Source organism: Helianthus annuus, chromosome 6, assembly GCF_002127325.2.
Source record: "Helianthus annuus cultivar XRQ/B chromosome 6, HanXRQr2.0-SUNRISE, whole genome shotgun sequence".
NCBI lineage: Eukaryota > Viridiplantae > Streptophyta > Magnoliopsida > Asterales > Asteraceae > Helianthus > Helianthus annuus.
The window spans coordinates 101,688,294-101,711,454 of record NC_035438.2 but is presented as its reverse complement, the minus strand read 5'-3'; the positions used below and the strand labels follow the sequence as shown (position 1 = coordinate 101,711,454).

Genomic DNA, 23,161 nt, shown 5'->3' with positions numbered 1-23,161 from the left:
AAATGGTGGATAAAAGCTGCAAAGAAAGGTTCTTCAACTTCTATGGCTTGACAACTTCTTAGATAGGTTAGCTTGAAATTGATTGAAGATGAAGATGGGGTGTGTGGGGGGTTTCGTTTGGTTATCGGATCACTTAAAAAGGTTAACATTAGTGTCTTGTATGATGTAATATGTAGTTGTATCATGATAATGTTTTCAACACTTTTTAAGTTATTCTGAGCATTCTGGCATTATTTCAGATTACTACATAAGCTATAAGATGCTGAATTTTGCTGAATTATACTATTTTAGTTAGTTTCGGGCCGTTTCTAGTGTTCGTTTGTCTCTCGGAAAGCAGTAATATAAACCCTTACTTTCTCACATAAGGTTCTAGTATAACATTGGTTCTGGGACTCAAACTTTGTCCAAAACATGGTGTCTGTCTGAGTACTGAACTCCTGTCAGTACTACTAGTTTATCTGATAAGTGTGCTAGTTTCGTTCTGTGCACTGTTCAAACTGTTTCGAGTCGTAATCAATAATAATAAGCATCATGCATCATGAAATATTTTTGTGAGTTCTTTAAACATAAGCCATGAATTCATTCACATCATATGTTCAAAATACACAACCATAAAGTATAAAACATTGTTCACATTGTACGAAAATAACACGAAAAGTGGCAATTGTCACATTCTTCCCCCGTTAAAAGAATTGCGTCCCGAAATTCAAGCTACGCTACCGGTTGCAGGGGAGTTTTGAAACAGGTGAGGGTACTTAGACTTGATTTGATCTTCACGTTCCCATATAAACTCTAGGCCGTGACGTGGATTCCAATGAACTTTGACTAGTTTTATACGACTTCTCCGTGTCTTGTGGACCTTCCAGTGTGTTACCTCAACAGGTTCTTTGGTAAATTGGAGTTTGTCGTTGACCTGAATCTCATCTGCTGGAATGACGATTGTTTCCTGAGTGGGACTTTTCTTGAGATTAGACATGTGAAACGTGTCGTGTACGCTACTGAGTTTCTTCTAGAAGCTTTAACTTATATGCAATGGTTCCGATTTTCTCCAGAATATCGAAAGGTCCAATGTAACGTGGGTTCAACTTTCCACATTTTCCAAATCGCACTACGCCTTTCCAAGGCGAGACTTTCAACAAAACCATGTCTCCAACCTCAAATTCCAATGGTTTGCGTCGTTTGTCGATGTAGTTAATCTGTCTATCATGAGCTGTCTTGATACGGTCACGTATCTGAGCAATCTTATTTGTGGATTCCTGAACCAATTCTGGACCGATGAGTTGTTTATCTCCGGTCTCCGCCCAACACAACGGGGACCGATACTTTCGCCCATATAAAGCCTCAAACGGGGTGGCCTGGATGCTAGTGTGATAGCTATTATTGTAGGAAAACTCCACTAATGGCAAGTGAGTATCCCAACTTCCACCAAAGTCCATCACACAAGCACGCAACATGTCCTCCAAAGTTTGTATCGTACGTTCGCTCTGGCCGTCTGTCTAAGGGTGAAAGGCCGTGCTAAGATTCAATTGAGATCCAAAGGCCTTCTGAAACGTTTGCCAAATTCTTGACACAAATCGACCATCTCGGTCAGATATGATAGAAACAGGCACTCCATGACATGCCACAATCTTCTTGAGATATATTTCCGCCAACTTCTTGGTGCTATCCTTCTCATTGATCGGTAGAAAATGCGCGGACTTTGTAAGTCGGTCAACAATTACCCAGATCATATCATGGCCTCTTTGGGTTCTTGGTAACTTAGTAATGAAATCCATCGAGATCTGTTCCCACTTCCATACGGGAATCTCAGGTTGTTGCAACAACCCTGATGGCTTCTGATACTCCACCTTAACCTTCGCACAAGTAAGGCAGATACCCACGTATGTAGCAATATCGGCTTTCATCTTAGGCCACCAATAAAAATCCTTCAAGTCTTGGTACATTTTGTCTGATCCTGGATGTATATAATACCTTGACTTATGAGCTTCATCCAAAATAAGTGCGCATAGATCGCCGAAGAATGGAACCCAAATTCGCTCCATGAAGTACAATGTTCCATCTTCCTTTGGCAACAATTGCGCTTCCATTCCATGAAATGCTTTGGCTTGTAGATTATCATGTTTAAGCGCTTCTTGTTGAGCTTCACGAATCTGAGTAGTGAGATCTGTTTGTATGGTCATCTCTAAGGCTCGCACCCTTAGAGGCTTTGCACGCTCCTTGCGGCTCAAGGCGTCTACCACAACGTTCTCCTTGCCCGGGTAATACTTTATCTCACAATCGTAATCATTCAATAGCTCAACCCATCTTCGTTGCCTCATGTTTAAGTCTTTCTGATCGAATATGTGCTCAAACTCTTATGGTCTGTAAAGATTGTGCGATGAGTACCATACAAATAGTGACACCAAATCTTCAACGTGAAAATCACTACACCTAGCTCAAGGTGGTGAGTGGTATATTTCTTCTCATGCACCTTCAACTGACGAGACACGTACGTGATAACTTTGTCCCGTTGCATCAACACGCAACCAAGACCTTGTCGAGACGCATCACAATAAACAACAAAACCATCGGTACCGTCGGGTAAGGACAAAATAGGTGCGTCACAAAGTTTATCTTTCAACAGTTGGAAAGTCGTTTCTTGTTTCTCACTCCAATCAAACTTCTTATCCTTCTGGGTTAGGGACGTTCGCGGTTGGGCAATCTTTGAAACGTTCTCTATGAATCGTCTGTAGTAACCCGCTAATCCCAAAATTTGTCATTCTCAATTGGGGTCTTAGGTGCTTCCCTACTTTTGATCGCCTCAATCTTGGCAGGGTTGACGTGAATTCCATTCTCATTTACCACATGACCTAGGAATTGCACCTTAAGAATCCAAAATTCGCACTTTGAAAGCTTCGCATATAGTTGTTCCTTCTCTAAGAGTTCCAAAATAGCTCGCAGATGTTGCTCATGCTCCTCCTTGGTTCGCGAGTATATAAGGATGTCATCAATAAACACAATCACAAACTTATCCAGATACGGCTTACACACCCGATTCATAAGATCCATGAATACCGCCGGTGCATTGGTTAAGCCAAACGACATAACAAGGAACTCGTAATGTCCGTATCGAGTTCTAAAGGCCGTTTTGGGAATGCTTTGTTCTTGTATTCTCAATTGATGATATCCCGACCTCAAGTCAATCTTGGAGTAGTAGCTAGAACCTTGTAGTTGGTCAAACAAGTCATCAATCCTCGGTAAGGGGTACCGATTCTTGATGGTTAGTTTGTTTAACTCCCTGTAGTCTATGCACATACGAAAACTGCCATCTTTCTTTTTAACAAACAACACTGGAGCTCCCCAGGGTGAGAAGCTCGACCTGATAAATCCCTTGTCTAGCAGCTCTTGCAGCTGAGTTGAAAGCTCCTGCATTTCTGACGGAGCTAGCCGGTATGGTGCCTTCGCCACTGGTGCCGCTCCTGGCACTAAGTCTATTCGAAACTCCACTTGTCGCTGTGGAGGTAGCCCAGGCAAGTCTTCGGGAAGACTTCTGGAAATTCCTTCACAACGGGGATGTTTTCTAACTTTGGCTCCTTGGTCTCCTTGTCGATGACATGAGCGGGGAAAGTTATGCAACCTTTCCGGAGGCACTTATGCGCCTTCATGCAATTGATAATTTGTAGGGGCATTTTACGCTTCTCTCCATGAATCACAAGCGTTTCTCCATTCATCAGTGGGATGCGGAAGATTTTCTCGTGGTAAACCACTTCTGCCCGGTTGTCAGACAACCAATCCATCCAAACAACAACGTCGAAGCTTCCCAAATCAACAGGTAAAAGATCTATAGAAAACCCTCATTCACCAAGTTCGAGTGTACAACCCTTAATCATCTCATTCGATTCAACTTATTTTCCGTTTGCCATTTCTATAGAATACGGGACGTCTAGCTTACTTGCAACTAGGCCAAGCGTATTCTTAAATTCTGTTGATGCACTTATGTCTGTACTTTGTCTGTATTCGGTCACGATGTAAACGATGTCCTTGTCAGTCCTGTAAGTTGACCAAGTCAACCGTCCTCCTGGTTTGACTTGGCCCAACAGTTAGAAATATGTTTGTGAAGTGTCTGAGTCGAAGGATGAGCAATCGAAGGATTATGTCTATCCTTCGATTGGCTCGAAAGATAAACCACGAAGGATACGGATGGACTTCGAAGGATAAGCTATCCTTCGAAGTATATATAGATCCTTCGATGGCCATTGTGGTCGACAGATGGTCCTTCGGACAATCTGTCTAATCCTTCGACCAGACCTGCTGTGTGTGGGTATAAATACCCATGTAGTGTGTTGTTTTAAAGAGACTTGAGAGACTTGTGAGATAGATGCACACATAGAGAGAGTTTGAGAGCATTCTATCAAAACACACACACACACACTAGAGAGTTTGCAAGTTAGATTTGTAAACATTGTGCTTGTAACCGAAACCTTCATTCGTATTAATACAGTGGTGTTAATCGGTGAACCCTTGTGTGTTTGTGTTTATACTTGTCTCATCCCGGTTTGCTTGCTAGCTTGGATTCCGCACTCGCTAGTGGGTTTGTATAACAAGGTTTAGGTTCGTCATCCTCCGAAGAGGGACCTACAAATTCTATAGATACGAAACTAAAGTCGGCGCCAGTATCAAACAGAACAGATGCATAGTGTTGGTTAATAGGGAACGTACCCGTAACCACATTCGGATCCTGGCGTGCTTCTCGCGCTCCAATTGTGAACACTCTTCCACAGGCTTGATTATCTTTAGGGCAATCTCTCTTGAAATGCCCCATGTCTCCGCAGCCATAACAACCCTGGCCACGTCCATTACCATTCCTGCCTTGATTATTATTATTGTTTCCTCCTTGGTTCCCATTGCCAGCTTGATTACCATTTTCGCCTCTGTTTCCATTTCCTCCCTGATTATCGTTCCCACCTTGGTTCCTATTACCATGCCATGGTCCCTGCCAGGCAAGCTGCCTGGCACTATTCCCTCAAACCATAACTTGTGGAAGGGAGCAAGTTAGGCTGCCCATACAGGGTCTCAAAACACTGTTTGTCTATGTACTGACATTGTCAGCATTAACCTAACTTAGAAGCGTCACAATAGACTATAAAGTTTTCAGTTCCACCGTGCCAAATCGGCACTGCCGTGCGACTCGGCGTCGCACAGCCTTCATTTCTTGCTGTTCTTTTGCAGCTCGTTTCTCCTTTAGCTTTTCCAGCTCACGTGTTAAGAAAACTAGTAGGGTGCCCGCGCGAGGAGAGAAAGGCGGTGCAAGGGAGATGGGTCGGAGGATTTTGAAACAATAAGTACAAAACTCATCAAGGCGGATACAACAGTTTACAACATTTATTGTCCGCAAGTTGTTCATCGTTGTCGTTAATTTTCATCCCTAAACAACATGTGGGGGCGATATAGTCATTTGAAGCGGAATCTCTTGATTACTTCTTCATTCGGGGGGGGGGGGACTAGCCTCAAGGAACAGATGGAATTTGGAGATTTCATAAGAAAGTTTTTCGGTAAAAATAACCTGTTTGTTAGAGGGAGAAGGCCTTCCATTGAGGCAGGTCAGATGTATAATTGAGTCATGGGGTGCCCCGTGATGATGTAAGAACCTGGTTTAATCCATTATATTTGATCTTGGGAATGCATCGAGAAGAAGTATGTTAGACCTCATTCGCTAATATGATTCAGCCTTTCAGGTTCCGTTCATAGCGATAAAAAAATATGTGTTAAGGACCATTAGACAAAACAATCAGTAAGAAATGGGCAGTGTAGGACCGAGGGACAGTAGCGGTAGATCTATCTGGGTTTTCAAATGATTTATAAAACAAAAACATTTTACAAGGATCATGACTGGCTACCCGTTTAAAAGCCATAAAATCAAGAATTGCATCAAACAATTTTTGAGAACCTGAAATAGTTCTACTAAAAATATATCCAGAGATGGTGCCATTTCGTCCCTGTGGTTTGGCCAGTTTTGCGACTTTCGTCAGAGTTTGAAATTGTTTACGCATAACCAGCACGTACACAGAGGAAAACTTTATTAGATTAGTTATTAGCCGAAAGCCAAGCCAGTGAAAGGATAGGTTTCTTCATCAAATTGCGCATGTCATCCTTGGCCACCAATAGAAATCCTTAAGATCTAGGTACATCTTATCTGCTCCTGGGTGGCGAACCCAGTCATGCTCGAGAAGTCTAATGGAGGGTGGGTTTTAGGCACTTCTGGGCACTATAACTATCACCTAGTGACGCAAAAAAAATCCTCGTAGTAAATGAGAAAATTGAAGTGCCGAATCTCCCGCACCCGCATCTAATACGGAACACTTTTGTAAATGTTTTCGGGGTGGAAAGACAAGCATGTTTTTTGGAGTTCTGGATGAACCCATATCAGTGTTGGTTGACATGTGGCTTTTAGCAACTTCCTCAAAATAAGTATAATTCTGATCATTCTCAAGGTTGTGGTTGCTAGGATATGGAAATTGGCGCCAAAGCGCCCCGCTTTGGCCATAGCGTGGCGCTTTGGATGTGCAAAAAGACAAAAGGCGTGTGCGAATAGACCAGGCCTAAAAAAATCTCCACTTTTCGGCCTGGTTTAGCCCCCATTTCAAGTCCGGTTCTATCCCAAAATCAGATATTTATGTTTCATTTCCAAAGAATTGGTCCCAATTTGGTCTGATCTGGTCCGGTTTTGTACAGTTGCAGCCATGCCACAAAGGGTAGTGTATCCCAAGCTACTAGCATAAAACAACCCTCCAACCCCCAAAAAGGGAATTTGATGATGAGATAACATCAAACATGCAGACACATAAATATGGTAATAAGACTATTTCCAATGCAAACTGTGACACCTGTGTCACCGCGACCATCAAACAAATACCAAGCCGATGAAATATTGTATTTCATACTTGGGATCTTGTATAAATATGTGTATCTTTTGCACATATCAATTCTTGTTCAATTTCAAACTCTACATCGCTTTCTAGAGAATTATACACAAACTGGTGCGTAAACGTACTCAGTCTAATGCGACAAATACTCCGGAACACCATCATATACTTAACGTACCTTAAATAACCTTTACATAACTTAGAAATAAGTTTTGAAGGCTTTGGTATGGCAAAAACAAGTTAATTCGCTTACAGGGACTAAACTTGACAAACTGCGAAAGTATGCCAATTTGAACTATAACGAACATTCCGGAACATGTCCATAAGTTAAACATACCATAAATATCCTCTCCATAGCTTAGAAATAGGCTTTGAGGTATTCGGTGTGCTAAAACAAACTTTTGGATCATTCAGGGGCTAAAAGTGTCAAAAAGTGCACAAGTTTGCACTTTCGCGCATAACTTACGTTCTGAATACCTCCAGATCATTCTGGGTTTTGTCTGATCCTGATGCGGGCCGCATGGCCCCTTCAGTAACAGAAACTTTGTTTTCTGGATAAGATTGGCCTTTCAAACATCCCAAAGGGCAATGCCCTTTCACAATCTGTAGAGTTAAGGTCACATTAAGCCACCACAACATCTTGACAAGTGTACGGCTTGGATCGTGGCACGATATTCAAGAAACGATCCTAACGGCTTTACTTTTCCTATAAATACCCCCCCCCCCCTTTTGGCTAAAAACTCACACAATCTGATCTAAAGCTCTAAGTTGGAACCTTTGTTTCATACCTGAGCCATTTTGATCTAGATTAGCATTCGGGGACCCTTCGTAAGTGTTCTTTCGCTCTTTTATTCGCTTTTCGAGTCCGAAAGTCAACGTTTTGTTTGAATTTCTGCATTGACTAGCCTATGGTCAACACGAAGTTCATTGGAACTTCATAACGTGAGCGTGATCACGATGGTTATAGTCCGTAGTGACTATACCTACTGATTACCACGTTATCTAGGCTCAGTGACGAGTCGTAGTTTCGGCCAAAATGCGCATTCTTGCGTACTTTGTAACCAAACTACTCGTGGGCATCAAAGCAGTTTGTTTTGATGCCAAACCTGTTTTTTCTAAACTTAGTTAAGCATGTTCTAACATGCTTAGCTCGTCACTTTTAGTGTAGTGCTTATATAGGGTCGTAAGGTAAGCGATCTAAGCCATCGCTTATACTTTCGAACCCGACCCATTTGGTCGATCATTAGGATCCGACCAAACACATTAGGTGACCATAGCTATAACCTTCCAAGGTTATGCCTTGTGGTCACGATGTTAGGCGTTCCAAACGCGTTCTACGCGAACGACGCGTTAAGGTAGCATAAGCTACCTAAACGGGTCGTAATGGGTCGCAAGCACTTAGGTTAGGTTTCATTTTAGTATGTAGGCTTTGTTAAACCATATTACACGAGTCTCCATACTCGTTTGGTTTACGAACCCGCATACTATCCGATCCTTCCGATTTAGGTCCGGTATATTAACATAGCTACCTATTAGGTGTCGTTTGATATTCCATGATCTCTAGCATTATTTGGTTATTATACAAGAACTACAAAGCAATCTCAGGTGAGTACATTGAACCCCTCTTTTACTGTTTTCCAAACTGTTTTGGGGTGAAACGCATGTGCCTACTTGTTACTTTCATGCTTTCCATTTTTCACATCATATACTTGCTATGTTCGATAGTACATATATAGTACATGATTTCATTGTGTCTATGCTATGTATGTCCATTGTGTGCATACTTAGTACATCTCTTTACAATACATCTCATGCTACGTATGCCCATTGTGTGCATACTTAGTACATCACTTTACAATACATTTCATGCTATGTATGCCCATTGTGTGCGTACTTAGTACATTGCCTTACATTACATTACATGCTATGTATGCCCATTGTGTGCGTACTTAGTACATTGCTTTACATTACATGCTATGTATGCCCATTGTGTGCGTACTTAGTACATTACCTTACATTACATGCTATGTATGCCCATTGTGTGCGTACTTAGTACATTGCTTTACATTACATGCTATGTATGCCCATTGTGTGCGTACTTAGTACATTGCTTTACATTACATGCTATGTATGCCCATTGTGTGCGTACTTAGTACATTGTTTTACATTGCATATTCTGTTGCATATGCTCATCCATCATATGAACACATTATACTACATTTTGAACCGTTGTAACCATTTGACTATGTGAACCGTCTTAACCCTTTGATTATATGAACCGTTTGTAACCATTGAACTGTGTAAACCAGTTGTATCCATTGACATGATTTACATTTGAAAATAGACATTTGACTATACATAAACATTTCCACAATTGTTAAACATTTCATCTTGATGGTTTGGTTTGAGTAAGTGACTAAGTAACGAGGCGTGTGTAATATGATACAAGCATGGTGGATACACCGCTGGTACTTCTTATATATAAGTGTTTGTATGGTATTACATATCGTAGCGTTATTTGAATCATTTCAATTTGAGACATATGACATTTTATACAAATAACACACTTTTCACGAGACATTGTTTTACAAACGACTTATCTTATACAAATACATTTTACATGGTTATCCGTTTAACCATACAGTGTTCTCTTATTTATACATATCATCTGATCTTATCGTTTTTCAAATGATTTACAAGACAAAGCAAATTACAAGGTTCATGACTAAATATTTTCTCAAACATAAGTCATGAATTCCGTTTTCACAAAACCAATGTATCTCACAGGCATTTTTATGCTGACGTACCTATTTTCACATGTGTTTTCAGGAGATGATGCATAGGACTTATCAAGACATACTTAGGCGGACCTGTGCCTTAGTGACTTAAAACGAGACAAGAACTAGTTAAATTATGATATGTACTCTTTGGTTCTTGTTTAAACAATGTAAACTTTCATGTTTGATTAACAAAGCGAAACTTCATTTGCCATGGATTTGAAACAATTAATTCTGTCCCAACACTCCCCGGCGTTTCCGCCGCGGTTGCATGTTATACGCGGCCGGGGTGTGACACAAACGGTTCCCTTAGACGCCCTTTGGCTGCCTAATCAGCTGCCACATCATATCCTTACAAATCTTTAAAAACCTCCAATTCACCCCCAACCATACAAACATCCTTACATATCCTTACATTTTCCACATTATCACCCATTTTTTCTTTAAGTTTACTTACTTAAATTATTAAAATGTATTTAAATTATTAAATGATTAGATAATTAATATAAGTAGCCAAGTAATATCAAAAAATAAAAACATAAAAAGCAAATGAATTAAAGGTCACTGAATAAGAGAACCCGTTCAAAAAAATTCACTGTTTTAGAAGTTGAAGTTTTATAGGCTAGTAAACTCTTAATGGTAAATAAATGTATGGCTTTAAATGAAAAGTTAATAAATTAGTCTAATTCTTCTTTAATAAATGTTGAAAGAAAAAGTATGATATAAAGAAATTGGCACATTATTCCATATATAAATTCGCAAGTTATATGTGCATCATGAGTTGTACATTGTGCTTTGGACATTTTTCAAAAAAAAAAAGTTGATTTTTTACTTTTAACCCAAAGGTTTTTACCTTTTGCAATTTTAACCCTACATAATTTGTTTTTTTAACTCTAACCCAAAACTTTTCATTATTGCAATTTAACTTCACAACTTTTGTCACCTATACATTTCATCTTTCGCAAATTTTCGTTTTACGTATAGTTCTAAATTTTTCGAGTTAATACGACGCAACGTGCATGTGTGATTCAACGTTTTTACCTCTACTTTTCCATGTTTGACAGGTTCGTCGCAACACGCATATCCTAGGTCGAGTCAGTGTTGGTGGTCGATGACGATTGTGTGACATTAGTACTATTTGACACCGTTTTACGCCCAGCCGCAATGCGGGGTGTGCTTTGGGGTTTTCAAAGAAAAAATGATTATGCATATGGTTGTCGTAACGTTGGCTTTGGGGGTTTTAAAAAATTGATTTTTTTACTTTTCACCCAAAAGTATTTCATAAATTACTTTTAACCCAAAATTATTTGTTTTTTTACTTTTAACCCAAAACTTTTTATCTTTTGCAATCTATCCTCATAACATTTTTTTACTTTCAACTTTGGCTCTTTATAGTTTAATTTTTCACAAATTTTTCGCTTTATGCTTGGTTCTAAATTTTGTGACTTAACAGATCGCAACGTGCGCCTTTGGTTTAACGTTTTTATGTTTCGTTCTAAATTTTGCGAGTTAACATGACGCAACGTGCGTGTGTGGGTGAACGTTTTTACATCGTCTGTTTTTTCCCATTTGACAGGTTTAACATAACGTGTGGGTCTTAGATCTACTTAGTTATAACTAAAGAATCTCCGCCACATTGCAGCGGGTCGCAATCCTAGTTAATCAAAATAATAAGTGAAGCCCTTGCAGAAGGATTTCATTTTTTGGATGGATCAAAAGCAAATGTTCTCCATTGGGGCCAAAATCAAGGATTTTTGCCAAGTCATCTTGGATGAGGTTAAGGATCTCCCATTAGAGATAGTAAGATCTTTAACTTAAGGATTTGCTCTTAAAGCTGCCAGTTTTATCATAACACAACAGGCAAAAGTGAACACTTTTTTAGACTTGCAAAAAAAAAAAAAAAAACTCTTTTAACTTTGCTTATCAACCATTTGCAAACTCCCTTTCCTACCCAGTAGCTGCCATCAGCTCATCAAATTTAAGCAACAAACATCGCAACAATAATACCATCACTTTTCATATGAGGTATACCGGGTTGAATAACATTCCAAAACACCTTCAAATTCTTTAAGAAATAGAAACTCTTTTGGTCATCATGTAACACCCTTGCTTGATTGATACAATATTCTATATAAGTTTCGTAAAAATGCATGTTTTTACGATTACACGTAAGTATGTCACTACGAGTTTACTAAAAACTTTTACAATTTAAAAAAAAGAACAACTTAATGTAATTGAATTCGTCGTTTAAAAGATACGACGAAACGCCGTGCGGAAGCTTTTAACTTTATCGTGTTCGGTTCTTCTTCGAGCTTGATCTTCATCCGGGCACTCTTGGCAATCACCTATGATCAAAACCAACTTAAAAGTTAGTTTTGATAGTCAATTAACAAGTTTAAATAAGTTATATGGGTCAAACAAACAAAATTAAACGTTTTTCAGGTTCAGGGGGGCTAGGGGTCACGCCTAGGGGCTAGACGCCCCACCTAGCCCCCTTTTTGGCAGAAAGCTTTTATTATGTTGCTGCATATTCTCAGCATAACCCGATTTCACGGAAACGGCTATAACTTCTTCGTTATTGATCCGTTTTACCCGATTCTTTTTCCTACGCGTTCGTAATTTAATTCTCCATCTTATGAGTTAAAATCCAACATCCGGATTAATAAAATTTCAGACTTTTTAGTCTTCGACTTATTACCCTTTTTACCAAATTTTGACACGTTCGTGATTTTTTTCAAACAAACATGTTTATTAGATCTATAAACTCATGAGATTCATAATTTCAATATCTCCTATCATTTTAATCATAAATCATGGGTTTCTTACTTAATTTAAACCCGTTTATGATCAAGTGCTTATTTTGACCCGTTAAGGGTATTTAAGCACTTTATAGCTTAAAATCGCTTTCCTTCATTTCTAGCATCATACTACTACATTTCTTATCAAGTAATCTTCCGCCACAACTATGTGTGTCGTGGATTAAATGTGGAAATCCATATGTTTCGAGTTTTACCCCTTGGATCATTGTTTTACGGCAAAGACTCCTAAATAGTCATTTAACCCAAGTATTTACATCTTTCAATTTCTATACTTATTCAAAGTATTTATTTATTCATAAAGCTCGTTTTCAAACAACCCTTATAGGTCGTTTGTTCAATTTAGCTTATAAGGGCTTTTTGGTCAATTTTCACCCTTCTTTTACGACGAAGGACTTTTAAATACTTGTTTGACCCAAAATCCGACCTTTTAACTACAATCTTATTTAGAAACCAATATGTTTCTAACACATCATAATCATAACTCAATTTATTCGGTTTACCTAAAAGATATCCGAATATCTTAAACCTTGCCTAACTCTTATAGAACTCCAAATTCTACATAATGGGTTGTATCATTATACATACCTGGCTCGGATCAATATATTGACCGTATCAATACCTTTCTTTATAATCGCTACTTAAGAGCGATGCGAATATCCATTTGATATCTATTCCTGTAAGGGTATAACTCGACAAAATCATTAGTCGACATTGTCAAAAGGTGATGTCTATACCTTTTGACCCGTTTGGCCGAATTGACCGTTTATCTTTACGAGATGATATTTATTATCATCTCGTCGACATGATTCGCTCTGGTTAACACCGTATGGTCATATTACTTATAAACCATTTCTAAACGCTTTTGACCCATTATGATTTTCGCCATAAGTGGCTTTCAAAACTAACGGTTACTATCAATGCGTGACCAATTTTACCATTTTGCCCTTATTAGTTATATGGGTTTACCCTATAAGGTAACCACTCGAAATTCATTACCATTTAGTCATTGCATGACCATATAATCGTTTTAATTCTTTTTAATCATCAAACACGGTTTATTACCATTGTCTTTTATTCCGAAGCGCACATGTCGTGTCGGAACATCATAATTCAAACATGACTTTCTATGATTCACAATCTATAAACCGAATGGGTATTAATAAAAGGTGTAAGTTTTGACTTACCTTCCATCCGAATACGCTTTTCTTCTCGTGCTTGATTCGTTTGACCGCTTCTTTCCCAAGCCTCCACCTAGCTCGTTGAGCGACAAACTAATATCATTCACAAGGTGGTTAGATTAGTCATTCCAATTCACGACTTTTTCCACCTTACATATTTTCTATGTCGAAACTACTATTCGACTTTATCGTCGGTTGTTTTGACTTTTAATAAAAAAAAAAGTCAATTACTTTGAATCATACAATAGGCACAATTAAGTTAAATCAATACTATGATTAGAACCCGTTTCAACCCATATTTCGCGTAATTAGTCAAACAAGGCAATTACGCGTTTCATTCGTAATTTCAACATATGAACATTCACTTAGGCATTTTAACAAACACCTTGTGGGCATAATTTTACATATTTACTAACTAGTTTATAACTAGTTATTTTTGCCAAGATTTACATCAAAATCAAACCTTTATGTCTAGTGTTCATGAACTACATCAAGAACTTATATCATAACAATCAATATTCATCAATTTAACACTCTAATCCGAGTGTTCATCATATTGTCAATAAACCCACTTAGCACATAATAGGGTAATTATCAAACCCCTAGTATTTACACCAATCCATCAAGTTTTTCAACTAGGGTTTGTTTCTAATCCCAGATATAATCACAATAACACTCATAGTTTCAACATTCATTCCAGAACTTTTCGATTATGATTGTTCATCATAATCTCAAAGTATCACCAAATCATAAAATTCAACATACCTTGTAATCCTCACGACTAGGTGATCATGAATTTGTATTCATGCATCTGATTAGAGCTAGCTCTGCCCTTCGATTTGATCAATTCTTGCAATTTAGGGTTTTGAGCAGGAGAGCCTTCCCTGGCTCTAGTTAAAATCGCAGACACACACGTATGTGTTTGTGTTTTGTTTATTTATTTTGTTTTAATAAAACTTTATCTCATTTGCCCATGTTTAGTCCGTCAAATTTACCCAAGTTATTTAAAAGGGTTATCTATTTCTGTTTCTTTTATTGTTTAACAACACTTAACCAACTAGGTTAATATCCCTAGTTACTTAATGGGTTTGGGGAAATCATAACCCATAGTATTTTTAAGTCCCGTTAACTCGGGCTTTTTATATACTTTGTTTTCTCAAAGTATTTCTCATCCTTTTAACAAATATTAGATTTATTTATTTAAATCCTAAAATTTACCGGGTAAGTTTTACCACTAACTGTATTTTACCCGTCCTGTAGTATTAACGTGGTTTGATTACCAAACCCGTTTTCGGGGTGTTACAAGTCTACCCCTCTTAAAGAGGTTTCGTCCTCGAAACCTTTTCTTACATAATTCATTGAGTTTAAACTCAATGTATTTGATCCGAGAAATCTTTTAAGCATTACTCATACTTTAACCAATTGTTCGTATTACCAGAACAATTATGGTAATATCTTTTTGGTTACAGAACATCTACGTACCTCAGACGACATAATGTAACTTGAAATAACGTAATTCAGTTATTTCTACTAGTTTAGTTAACTTAGCGATATCCATCGCTTTTATATATTATCGAACTCTTTGTGAATCCGTTACCTTGACCTGTTTAAAGGTCTTTAGTGAAATCTTTCACTTCTAGCAACTATTTCTTTTGTTTTCAAATTCCTTTATTTGGTTCAGTTACTCTGAATCCTCCGCTTCCAAGCAAACCAAATTTCTCGATTTGAATTGCTGACCTTCACCGGTCTCACTAACTAGACTTATTAGTCCAGTTACTTTTTACCGCTCGCTTGGTTATAATGCGATTCTACTTCACATTACATTTCTTAACCATGATCGTGTCGCATCATGTTTAATTTATATATCTACCTTTCATTTTCGAAAAGATCACTTTTCGAATATATCGTCTTGCGCCTATCAGCGTCAAGACTTGAATCTTTCATGCTTATTATTCAAATTCCTATCAGAATTTATATTTGTAATAATGTTATTTCTTACTAAAACTGAATTTTAGTTTAACGTTTTTCTCTTTAACTATGTCAATTATTCATATCAAGGAAATTGACAACCCATAATTTATTGTTTTCCATTCTCGTTTTGCGCGGGGAATCGTAACAAGTTCCCTCACCTTACACTCCGTAGGTTCCTTCACTTAACCTCGTAGGCTATTTCCTTAAGCTCTCATCTCTTTAAGGCGAGGCCCTTATGATTCCTTTGCTTCAATTCATGACCCGTGGGTCATTTTGGCCCCGTAGACCTTTACACTATTTAATATCCCGTAGGTTATGATGATCCCGTAGATCATCTTTTATTCTAGTCTTTATTCAATTGTCTATTTATACATATATAGCTTTAAAGCATCCTTTGTTATGTTTGGAATCATTTAATTTTGCCTTTGAACTTTAGTTGACCTTGACCGTAGTCTAAGGTTTCATTCGTTTCCTTTCGAACAAATTTTCCCGCTTTATGACTTCTCTCGTCATTTATGCGTCGGTTTATCTTATGCTCACCATCATCCAGTTTACATACGTTCATATTTGATTATGTCCCATTACCGGGCTCATTATTCTTTTGCTTTTAACGCTACCATTATCCTGCTCGCGTTTACTCATGTCGTTCAGCATGATATTATATTCGACCCGTTCAACTTTAAAATAGTTGAACATATTTATTCAAAATTTTCTTTTACGAAATTTTATAGTCATAATTCATAATCCAAGTCTTTTGAATTTTCAACCCGTGTTCACTTCTCTTGGTTTACACATGTTTTTAAATTCCTACCCATCAACCGGGTGTTTTACCGAAGTCATTATTTTTGTAACCCTCCCGGTATGCATTAAGACTTCGCTTCACTTTTATATTCCGACTTTGTCCTCGAGTTTGACGTTTTACAAAAACGACCCGTTTAGAGACATATTCGCAGTTTCCGGGTTCGAGTGTAAGTACACTCCCTCCTAATGCATATCTTGATTATTCTACATGTTTATATTCTTCGGGTTCGAGTGTAAGTACACCCCCTCCCAATACATGTCTACATCATTTTACATGTTTGCATTTTCCGGGTTCGAGTGTAAGTACACCCCCTCCCAGTGCATATCTTAATCATTTTACATGTTTCTTTGTCCCTTCTCTCGGGCTCATTATCCTAATATAATACGCTTCCGTCACTCGGCTGTGCGTTTACATTATGATCAAATATTTTGCTTATCTAATTCATTTGGGTACTTTTTAATTTGTCCCACTCTCCCTGTCCTTACTACATCGGGTGTAAGCGTGTCCATTATAAAAAGTTCATGGTATCATGTGTTCACTACCTACTTGGCCAGAGTAGGCGGTCGACACATGACATACATGATCCTTTTATAACTTTCAACTCACGACCCATGTAAGTAACACCTCTATTTATTTCTCTTGAAAACAATATCCCGGATAGATTTTCTATTCTGGTTTTTCCAAGTTTTTTTTTAATCTACATATGCAACTTTCAATCTCTACGTATTTGTTGCATATCACTATTTGTGCAATTAAATTTAAAATGTGCACCTGGTAATGCTGGCCCTAACGGGCTTCTCTTGCCATTAGCCTTGTTCGTGGTCGCTACACGATTTAGGTCCTTGATGAGCATACTCTTTGGACCGTTCCTCTGTCAAATCCGCAATTTGTTAGACTCTCGCTATCTTCATATGCGAGTGTTCTTCAACTAAAACAGTTACAACAGTTAGTAATTTCGACATTAATGGATGCCCGTGTTATAATACAAGGCTTTTCTACTATACGCATCAACGCGTGTAATTTCGTGACTATATCTACTCCATATCGTTTTTATTGGTGTAACGTGTATTACACGATAACCATATGTGTTGTTTACAACACTTTAGCATGCTAAATCATTAACATACATGTACTTACCGGATTTGCGATCAAGCCTCGAACCGAAAACTTTATTCTTTTAACATTGGGCTCTGATTACCAACTTGTAACACCCTTGCTTGATTAATACAATATTCTATATAAGTTTCGTAAAAATGCATGTTTTTACGATTACACGTAAGTATGTCAATACGAGTTTACTAAAAACTTTTACAATTTAAAAAAAAGAACAACTTAATGTAATTGAATTCGTCGTTTAAAAGATACGACGAAACGCCGCGCGGAAGCTTTTAACTTTATCGTGTTCGGTTCTTCTTCGAGCTTGATCTTCATCCGGGCACTCTTGGCAATCACCTATGATCAAAACCAGCTTAAAAGTTAGTTTTGATAGTTAATTAACAAGTTTAAACAAGTTATATGGGTCAAACAAACAAAATTAAACGTTTTTCAGGTTCAGGGGGCTAGGCGTCACGCCTAGGGGCTAGACGCCCCACCTAGCCCCCTTTTTGGCAGAAAGCTTTTATTATGTTGCTGCATATTCTCAGCATAACCCGATTTCACGGAAACGGCCATAACTTCTTCGTTATTGATCCGTTTTACCCGATTCTTTTTTCTACGCGTTCGTAATTTAATTCTCCATCTTATGAGTTAAAATCCAACATCCGGATTAATAAAATTTCAGACTTTTTAGTCTTCGACTTATTACCCTTTTTACCAAATTTTGACCCGTCCGTGATTTTTATCAAACAAACATGTTTATTTGATCTATAAACTCATGAGATTCATAATTTCAATATCTCCTATCATTTTAATCATAAATCATGGGTTTCTTACTTAATTTAAACCCGTTTATGATCAAGTGCTTATTTTGACCCGTTAAGGGTATTTAAGCACTTTAAAGCTTAAAATCGCTTTCCTTCATTTCTAGCATCATACTACTATATTTCTTATCAAGTAATCTTCCACCACAACTATATGTGTGGTGGATTAAATGTGGAAATCCATATGTTCCGAGTTTTACCCCTCGGATCATTGTTTTATGGCAAAGACTCCTAAATAGTCATTTAACCCAAGTATTTACATCTTTCAATTTCTATACTTATTCAAAGTATGTATTTATTCATAAAGCTCGTTTTCAAACAACCCTTATAGGTCGTTTGTTCAATTTAGCTTATAAGGGCTTTTTGGTCAATTTTCACCCTTCTTTTACGACGAAGGACTTTTAAATACTTGTTTGACCCAAAATCCGACCTTTTAACTACAATCTTATTTAGAAACCAATATGTTTCTAAAACATCATAATCATAACTCAATTTATTCGGTTTACCTAAAAGATATCCGAATATCTTATTTTAACCTTGCCTAACTCTTATAGAACTCCAAATTCTACATAATGGGTTGTATCATTATACATACCTGGCTCGGATCAATATATTGACCGTATCAATACCTTTCTTTATAATCGCTACTTAAGAGCGATGCGAATATCCATTTGATATCTATTCCTGTAAGGGTATAACTCGACAAAATCATTAGTCGACATTGTCAAAGGGTGATGTCTATACCTTTTGACCCGTTTGGCCGAATTGACCGTTTATCTTTACGAGATGATATTTATTATCATCTCGTCGACATGATTCGCTCCGGTTAACACCGTATGGTCATATTACTTATAAACCATTTCTAAACGCTTTTGACCCATTATGATTTTCGCCATAAGTGGCTTTCAAAACTAACGGTTACTATCAATGCGTGACCAATTTTACCATTTTGCCCTTATTAGTTATATGGGTTTACCCTATAAGGTAACCACTCGAAATTCATTACCATTTAGTCATTGCATGACCATATAATCGTTTTAACTCTTTTTAATCATCAAACATGGTTTATTACCATTGTCTTTTATTCCGAAGCGCACATGTCGTGTCGGAACATCATAATTCAAACATGACTTTCTATGATTCACAATCTTTAAACCGAATGGGTATTAATAAAAGGTGTAAGTTTTGACTTACCTTCCATCCGAATACGCTTTTCTTCTCGTGCTTGATTCGTTTGACCGCTTCTTTCCCAAGCCTCCACCTAGCTCGTTGAGCGACAAACTATTATCATTCACTAGGTGGTTAGATTAGTCATTCCAATTCACGACTTTTTCCACCTTACATATTTTCTATGTCGAAACTACTATTCGACTTTATCGTCGGTTGTTTTGACTTTTAATAAAAAAAGTCAATTACTTTGAATCATACAATAGTAACAATTAAGTTAAATCAATACTATGATTAGAACCCGTTTCAACCCATATTTCGCGTAATTAGTCAAACAAGGCAATTAAGCGTTTCATTCGTAATTTCAACATATGAACATTCACTTAGGCATTTTAACAAACATCTTGTGGGCATAATTTTACATATTTACTAACTAGTTTATAACTAGTTATTTTTGCCAAGATTTACATCAAAATCAAACCTCTATGTCTAGTGTTCATGAACTACATCAAGAACTTATATCATAACAATCAATATTCATCAATTTAACACTCTAATCCGAGTGTTCATCATATTGTCAATAAACCCACTTAGCACATAATAGGGTAATTATCAAACCTCTAGTATTTACACCAATTCATCAAGTTTTTCAACTAGGGTTTGTTTCTAATCCAAGATATAATCACAATAACACTCATAGTTTCAACATTCATTCCAGAACTTTTCGATTATGATTGTTCATCATAATCTCAAAGTATCACCAAATCATAAAATTCAACATACCTTGTAATCCTCACGACTAGGTGATCATGAATTTGTATTCATGCATCTGATTAGAGCTAGTTCTGCCCTTCGATTTGATCAATTCTTGCAATTTAGGGTTTTGAGCAGGAGAGCCTTCCCTGGCTCTGGTTAAAATCGCAGACACACACGTATGTGTTTGTGTTTTGTTTATTTATTTTGTTTAATAAAACTTTATCTCATTTGCCCATGTTTAGTCCCTCAAATTTACCCAAGTTATTTAAAAGGGTTATCTATTTCTTGTTTCTTTTATTGTTTAACAACACTTAACCAACTAGGTTAATATCCCTAGTTACTTAATGGGTTTGGGGAAATCATAACCCATAGTATTTTTAAGTCCCGTTAACTCGGGCTTTTTATATACTTTGTTTTCTCAAAGTATTTCTCATCCTTTTAACAAATATTAGATTTATTTATTTAAATCCTAAAATTTACCGGGTAAGTTTTACCACTAACTGTATTTTACCCGTCCTGTAGTATTAACGTGGTTTGATTACCAAACCCGTTTTCGGGGTGTTACACATCAAATGATTATAAAAGCGATATTATCACAATAATAAGTTAAAGCTTTTAATAAAATGAGTTAGGAGGTGGAAGGAACTTAATATAGAATCAACCAGTTTGTGACTGACTCATTTACCTTTTAGCTATTTTTTACATTTGACATGTTAGGCCTTTGGTGTTAGAATCAACCTGTTTGTGAGTCATTTTCCTTTTAGCTATTATTATTATTATTACTATATATTAGTTAGGCAAATGAAATGAACAGTTAATTTAATATATTATAATCATGTATTAATATATGAATAAGTATTATTATTTTTTTTACTTTCTAAGTTGGATAACTGGTATCGAAAATACCGGTACGGTCCGGTTCATTATCGGTACATGAAGGTAAAAATCGGCACCAGCCTGATATAGAAAACGCCTAAAGTCAGTACCGAATTGAGTTTGAAAATCTTTTAGTTCAGGAAATTCGGTACTGCTACACGGTACCATTTGCTCATCCCTGATCAGAGCTCTGTGGCAACCGATACCGAAAATACCGGTTACGGTACCAGTATATGAAGGTAAAAATCGGTAGCGAACCTGTACTAGGAACGCCAAAAGTCGGTACCGAATTGGTACTTAGGATCCTTCTGTTCGGGAAATTTGGTACCGGTACCCAGTATTATTTGCTCATCTCTGACCACGTGTTTCATACCAACAACATCATTAATATACAACTTGTTTGGTTGATTTTCTTTCGATTACTTTTTATTGTTTTTTTTGTTCTTGTTAGTGGTTCCGTGAACGCGCTCGTAGTGATTTTAAAACACATGTAAACACAGACTAAATAAAAAAAGAAATTCGCCGCAACGCGGCTAGGGTGATAAACCTAGTTTTTTACATTTGACATGTTAGGCCTTTCATGTAGTGGTGTCTAGCTGCAATTGTGACAACAGTGGCAATAGCTGCAGACATAACCAAATAAACTTAACATTATAAGAACGCATAAATGGTACAATTAGTACTGTCTAAAGTTGCAACACTATTCAACATTTAAAAAAATGTATTTATAAACCACAGCAGCAACCATAGCAACAAATGATTATCTATAAATGGATGTTAACTAATAGCGATTGAATAGTTAACATTCATTTTGTAGATAACCATTAATTATGTTAGGGGATGGTTCAAATGAAAACCACTTTTATTGTGAAAACTCGAAAACTAACTAAAAAAGCCTAAAAAATCCTAAAAAACATACAAATTTTTTTTTTTTTTTTTTACAATTTTTTTTAGAAAAATCGCTACTTTTTATATATGGAAAAAAATTTCAAAAAAAAAAAAAAAAAAAATTTTGGTTGTACTGCACATGTGCACTAATACGGAAAGCCTAAACCACTTAACCCACCCCCCACCGACACCCCCAAAAACCTAAACCCCCCACCCCCCCCCCCCAAACCTAAATTCACCCTCCCACCAAAAGCCTAACCCCCCCCCCCCCCCCAAAAAAAAACCTAAACCCCCCCACCCCCCACCCTCCCGAAAACCTAAAACTAAACCCTAAGGGGACTCGGGGCACCCCCGTGATCACCATTTTTAACGCGTGATCACCATTTTCAACACCGCCGCCACACCATTGATAACGCGTGGAATTTTAAACGCGTTACCACCAACACGCGTTGAAGTTTTGAGTTTTATAGGGTATGACTTGTACATTGTGCATTAATACTTGTATATTGGAATCCCCATCACTAGTGATTCCACCCCTAGTCCATTTCTATCACTAGTGATGGAAATATGGTTGATGACATGGCATTTGCTGATTGGATAGTGGGAGTGATGGAATCCATCACTAGTGATTCCACCCCTAGTCCCCTAAACATAAACCCGAAAAAAACCTAACCCCCCCACCCCCACCCCCCAAAAACCTAAACCCCCCTCCCCCCACACCCAAAAACCTAATCCTAATCCTAAACCTCCAAAAAAACTAACCCTAAAAGCTAAAGTAGAATCAAAAAACTAATTTTAAGCATGTAATGCACATTGTAGTACATGTTATATTGCACATGTGCACTACTATAATAGTATTGAAAACAAGACGACACCATCAATCTTTTTTTATGTCATAAAAAATATGCTCGAATATACTTGAATGAAAGATAAGAAAATTTGTGATCTTATAGTGCCATTTTTGTTTTAAAATGATAACGTATGGAGAAATGAGAAATGTTTGAAAAGTTATATATTTTTTGTTCCAATTTTACCCCTCCTTCATTAAAAGTCTTCCCTCCCTCCTTTTTAGTGGGTTTTAGTTAGTTTTCTAGTTTTCACAATAA

General features: G+C 37.3%; 1 long non-coding RNA gene across 1 annotated transcript; it reads right to left on the bottom strand.

The window, feature by feature from the left end:
• Positions 1-17,735: 17,735 nt before the first annotated feature.
• LOC110864127 lies at positions 17,736-20,451 on the bottom strand. Its single transcript, XR_002549649.2, has 3 exons — positions 20,319-20,451; positions 19,563-19,649; positions 17,736-17,901 (listed from the first exon to the last, which is right to left on the bottom strand). It is a non-coding gene; the product is annotated as an uncharacterized LOC110864127 (long non-coding RNA).
• Positions 20,452-23,161: the final 2,710 nt, after the last annotated feature.